We start from the raw sequence: 6,369 nt of genomic DNA on the forward strand, positions 1-6,369 counted from the left end.
AAATTCAAAAATTTAATATATAACTTTTTTTAATGTGACAGTACCTAATTTTAGGTAAAGTCTATTTTACTTATGTATTTAATAGTTTTTGGTAATGATAGTTGAGAATGATGTAAGCATATATCACATGGGTTCACCTATTAGAAATTCAAATTACCAAGTTATAACGTTTTTATAGAACAATTAGTAATAAATTAAAAGTAATAATAATTATATATATATTTTATAATAAAAAGTCATAAAAGAGTAGAACTTCGAAATTCCAGTGAAATGAAATTGGTTAATCAAATTGAATCTAGTAACGATTATGTTATCGAATGTTGATAATATTATACCACATATTATTATCACAAAAAGCCAAAACTTTTTATAGCTAAGATTGAAAATAATTATTTTAAAAGTTAGCTTATAAATTTCAGTATCTACCAGTAAACTAAAACATGATTGAATCTTTTTTTAAACATGTGCCATAATACTTGAAGGACACATGTTTTTATTATTAAAATACATATTAATACTAATAATTATCTAAAATATCGTTCTTTTTATCTTATTACTAAAAAAGTTTCATATAGATTAAATTGATTATTTTAATGATTTACCTGTTTTTGTATATGGGAATGTTATCACGTATAGGGGTGTTAACGAGACGATACAGTTTGCGAGCTACCCGAATTTGACTCATAAAATATTCGAAATCGACTCGGTTTTAGTCGAGCCGAGTTCGAGCTCGAGCTACTCGAGTAGACTTTTGAGTCGAGCTCGAGCCTCAATATAGCCTGCTCGAAAAGCTCGCGAGCTTAATTGAACTTATACTTATTTACAATATTACCCTTAAATATTATATATTTTTACATAATTTATATTCTACCAAGCTGAGCTTAATCGAGTCGAACTTCAATTTGTCTAGCTTATAAGAGGAATTTGATTTAATACTTATTTTTAAATATTTAATCGAGCCGAGTTGAGCTTGAAAGTATCGATTCGTAAAGCGAGCTCGAGCTCGAGCTTGAATATAAAGGCTCGGTCGAGTTTCGAGCTTCGAGTTTTACAATCGAATCGGGCTCGAGCTTGGTAGTGTGTCGGCTCGATTACACCCCTAATCACGTACCAATTGTTGGATCAATTTAATATATTAGTTAATTAGTGTTCAGACCCGTTCATTAGATAGATAGTTTCAAGATATATAAATTTTATAACAATTGTGAAACAAAAAGTGTATGACCAGTGTCACAACTTAATGAATACGAAAACTAAAGAAGAAACATATGAAAATTAATTTCATATAAATATTGATTTCAGTTTATCCTTTTTTTTAACTTTAGTTAAATAAAAAGAGAAACAAAAAGTGTATGACCAATATCACAACTTAATCAATACGAAAGCTAAAGAAAAAACATATGAAAATTAACTTAATATAAATATTGATTCCAGTTTACCCATTTTTTTCCAACTTTAGTTAAATAAAAAGAGAAACAAAAAGTGTACGACAAATATCACAACTTAATCAATACGAAAGTTAAAGAAGAAACATATAAAAATTAACTCCAAATAAATATTGATTCCACTTTACTCATTTTTCAACTTTAGTTAAATAAAAAGAAAAACAAAAAGTGTAGAGTATATAATTTGAAAAATACATACCAATTAATAAACAAATACCATCTCGAACGTTTTGATTTTCTTCGGGTTGTTCCATTCCGAAACAGTCCATACATGCACAGCACGGAGTCATAGATGATGGTTAACATGTGTTGGCTTAAAATTTTCAATATGAACTAATGTGGTCTTATTTTTTGTTGTTAAAGAAAAATCCAAAATGAACCTATAATGGACAATGAACTAAATTAAAAGAGATAAAAATAACAATAACATAAGAATTCAAAAACTTTTTTGGTAATCGTAGCTTTTTTTCGCCGTAGATTTTTTCATAGAGTTGAGAATATGTGAGGGTTTTTTTAAGTGGTATATATATATATATATATAGATAATAATAATAATAACGATTTTTTTATAAGATTTTTTTATTAAAGGTCAGCCATTTTTTATTAAATAAATATTAAAAAAAAATAGAGGATTAATAAAGATAGAATATTAGGGTAAAGGAGGGGGATTAGGGGTGCAAATGTACCCCCAACCTCCTCTATTAAAAACATAGAGGATTAATAAGGAAGAAGTATTAGGCTAAATGAGGGGATTATGAATGTCAAGTGTAACTGTTGGTCCAGTTTTGGCTATAAACTGGAGCTCTCCAGCTGCATCTGGAGAGCATGAAGAATTGTCTGAAATATTAGAAGTCCAGTTGCATTGTACAATTTAAGCAACTGATGACTTCCTCCAGTTAAGATTTGAAGACATAAATCTGAAGACCTTCCAGTTGAAGTCGAAGACAACAAGTGGAAGAAAGGAAATGGCAATGGCAGCAAAGCCCAGTTGACATTTCACCAGATCAATCAACTGGAGATCCTTTAGTGTAAATGCCTTTACAAAGCTTTACACTGATTACGAGGAGGACCTTTTACACTACATCCTTTTAACCGGACAATAATCTTGTCTGTGGATAAAAGTGCAAAGATGTAGAGTGGTTGAATAAAGTAACATTTTGTCTTACTTTATTTAGCACACACAAAGGATTATTTACTAATACTTTTGTGTGCTGTAAACCATATTTGTACTTCGAAGTTGAGATCCCAATGCTCATACTTCGACTATAAATAGAGGTCCTTGCCCAAGCATTTCAACAACTTTGCAAACACATACATTCTGCAATATTTGTGAACTTGTGCAATATTCTCTCAATAACAAAAAGGAACATTTCACAACTTTAAGTGTTTCGATTGTTAGGAGAATTTCCAAGTATAGATCAATTGTATTTCATAGGTTGTTAGCATATTTACATCTTTGTATTATCTTGGTTCCGCAACAACCTTGTATTTTATTGAACAATCAATAAATAAAATACACTTGAAAGTTACATATTGTCTCACAAATTATAAATATTTGTCATTCATTTATTGCTTTGTATTTACTTATTCTGACTGTCACCTTAATAAGTAACTTTCCAGTTAACCTGGTACACAATCACTCTAAACTGGCCACGTCCAGATTAAGTGATTGTGTTGCAAAGTACACTCACCATTGACATAGAGGTGTCTTCAGCACTCATCTAGTAATAGTTGGGACTTACAAGTGGTATCAGAGCAGGCAGGTTGAATTGTTTCAATTGTATAACCTAAGTCTGTTTGATGGCTGCTGAAGGTGAGAATGGTTCTGGTCCCCAAAATGAAACTAATCCTAATCCTAACATTAATGTAACAACTCCTTTGAACACCAATCCTCATCCTCCTCCTACTCCTGGAGTTAGCCATGTCCATGTACACTATTCCAATACTCCAGTTCCCAAATTTGATGGGAATGGTGAGACCTTTGGTACATGGAAAGCTAGAATGCTCTTGCATTTTGGTGGGATAGAGAGGTATATGTTGAAAATCCTCAAGGATGGACCATATATACTCGAGTATCCATTACATTATTTCAACATTAGGCCCTTAACGTGCAACGTGACATGGCAATCCTACTAGAGTCTAGTGTACTACATGTACAGATCATCCAACAATCAAACATCAATCAAACCTCACATATTTCAATCATTATACCCAATAATATAAGCATACATAAATATATCCCAATTAACCCCACCGTTATCCCCATAGCTCAACATACGTACGGGATATAGTTACCAAGGTTTATTACGAAAATACAACATTTTTATCGTGTACCTCATGTGACAAAAATAGTTATTTTACCTCAAAGCAAATAAAAATGCAACTTTACTCATTACTCCCTAACGTCGAGATACCTAAACCATAAAATAAATAAGACACTACTATAAAGTAACTAAATATTTAAACATATCGAAAATAAATACATCAATTTTTCTAACTTACATCGTAACTAGTGCGTCTCAATTACAACTCCTAATACTTACAATTTACCCAACCTTGACTCGATGACTGTTGGAATTAAAGACAATGACCAAATTATTCAATGACCATTTTACAATAAGATACAGAAAGTACTTTAAAAACTTTTTCTTGAAATAACCCATGTTGGCTAATTGGACTTGACATTCACTTTTAAGTTTTAAAATAAACATTTATATTTAATTAAGTAGGCCATGAATGACATAAATCTGTGATATTTTTACTTCATGTGCTATTATGTAACAACAGTAAGGCCAAACACTAGCTATGAGTATATTATAATCAAGTCATATTTGGTCCTACAAGTAACAAAGCTTAAACATATACTTATAAAAACGGCAATAGCAGGTGTTTGAAAAAATGACCTTATAAGCACTTCAAAGTTATCCTCATTTAAAATATGACACAAGTAACAAAAATGACATAATTAACAACTAATGACATTTTTATATGCATGCTACACCTAAGACAAAATCCCTTTGAGTCTCACGAGTAGATTAAAAAAAATGAGTTTCTTGCTCTTGAAAAAATATTATAAAAACCTTGCTTACCAGACTAGAATTATGACCTTCTACTATATATTATAGTGATATTCATCTTTACGTAACTAAATAGTTAACTTAGTATATTTATCCATTTATTAAGACTGATATATGTACACGTGAATATGCAAGGGTATAGTACCTAGGCAACTTTACTATAAACCATTTGCATATGCTGAACTATAATTTGACTATAACAAACATATATGTGCAGCAGAACGAGTTCAAGTAGTCTAACCGTGAGAATGACCTACCTTATTGTGGTTTTCACGTAACAGCAAATTAAATCATAATAGGCTACGAAACGGGGAATTAAAACTCGTCACTTTAGAATACGTTTTAATGGCTGACAAGAACTCGACACGATAAACTTTTGCTACGTCCTATCATAACAACATGTACAATACAAACTAGCTAGGATTAATATGTTTCCATCATTCCGCGAAACCCATGGACGGAACTTATAAGGGACGAGAGGGGTTGTAGCCCCTCCAAGGATCTCAGTTATAACTACAAAATTTACATAAGAAAGTTTTAGAAAGTCAATATATAATAACTTAATCAAAGTATTTAGTGATAGTGGTGCGCATTCGATACACGTAAACAACCAAATTTGTTTATAAAGGAAAAAATAACCTTAAATTGTTTAATGTTTTATAATATTAACAATCTTAAGTTTTTAAGTGTATGTTAGTTTATACGTAATCATATGATAAAGAATCTAAAAGTTTCTCCCTTTTATTAGTTTGAAGAACTTGGGGTTCAATCCTCATTAACAACAAAATGAAATATGATTTTTTTTAATAACATTATCTTTATCTTTAAAAAGGGATCTTTCTCAAACGGTATTTTACTCATTTCTCATAGAAGATAGGATAACTGTATCTCGATGTTAGTATAATAGCCCCCCTTAAAAAGATGGTCAAGTTCCGTCACTAGCGAAACCCAAAAGCTACAAACTTAGTTTCGCGAAACTTAAATCCGTTTAATCTTCCAAGAAGACACTACATCGTTAATAAAACTCGTTTTATATCAAGCGTCCTGAGCGATTCGTTACGAAAATTTATTTTTAAGCTTACATGTATACCCTTCTAGACATAATAACAACAATAACCAGGATATACCATGTTGATAACGAAACCCAAAAACTAATACATCTAACTACCATAAAACATACGACTCCGAAATAAGTTAAAAGACATAATAACAATATGCCTTTCAAAGGTTTTGAACCCGTGACCAATATTTGGCTGAAAGCTATAAGGGGCATTAAATGTCCAGTTGGGCTAAATCCCAAGGACTAGAAGCTCGATATTTAGTGCAAAAGTTCGAAAGTTGTTTAAATTGTCAAAAGTATGAATTTGATGGGGACGACCTTTGCAGAAACAAGAGTTGTCCGATTCTGTAACTTTTCACAAATTTTACCGAGGCTTCGTTTGATATTTTCGTGACTTGAAACTCATAAAATAGACTTATATTAATATATTAAGAAGGTTCCAATTGTCATTTTTCAAATTTGATAACTTTGATTTTTGACGAAAAATTGTCGTATTTTTTTAAGTATAATTTAACTAAATTTGTGTTTCTATTATTTTCATGTTCATACTTTTCGGTCTAAATCGAGTTGTGTTGTTTCACTTTTATTAATAGGCACAACAAATATTAAAAAGGGATAAATGCAAATTTCGTCTCTGTGGTCATTCAAAAGCGAGTGTTTCATCCCTCCGTTAGTTTTTGATTTTTTTTCATCCATGTGGTGTGACTTCGTCCCTATCTCTGTTAAGTCTCCCCCACGTGCAAGTCACATGAGGGGAAATTTTATCTCATTTTTTTTATTGGATGGT

The sequence above is a fragment of the Erigeron canadensis genome, chromosome 4, assembly GCF_010389155.1.
Source record: "Erigeron canadensis isolate Cc75 chromosome 4, C_canadensis_v1, whole genome shotgun sequence".
Lineage (NCBI taxonomy): Eukaryota > Viridiplantae > Streptophyta > Magnoliopsida > Asterales > Asteraceae > Erigeron > Erigeron canadensis.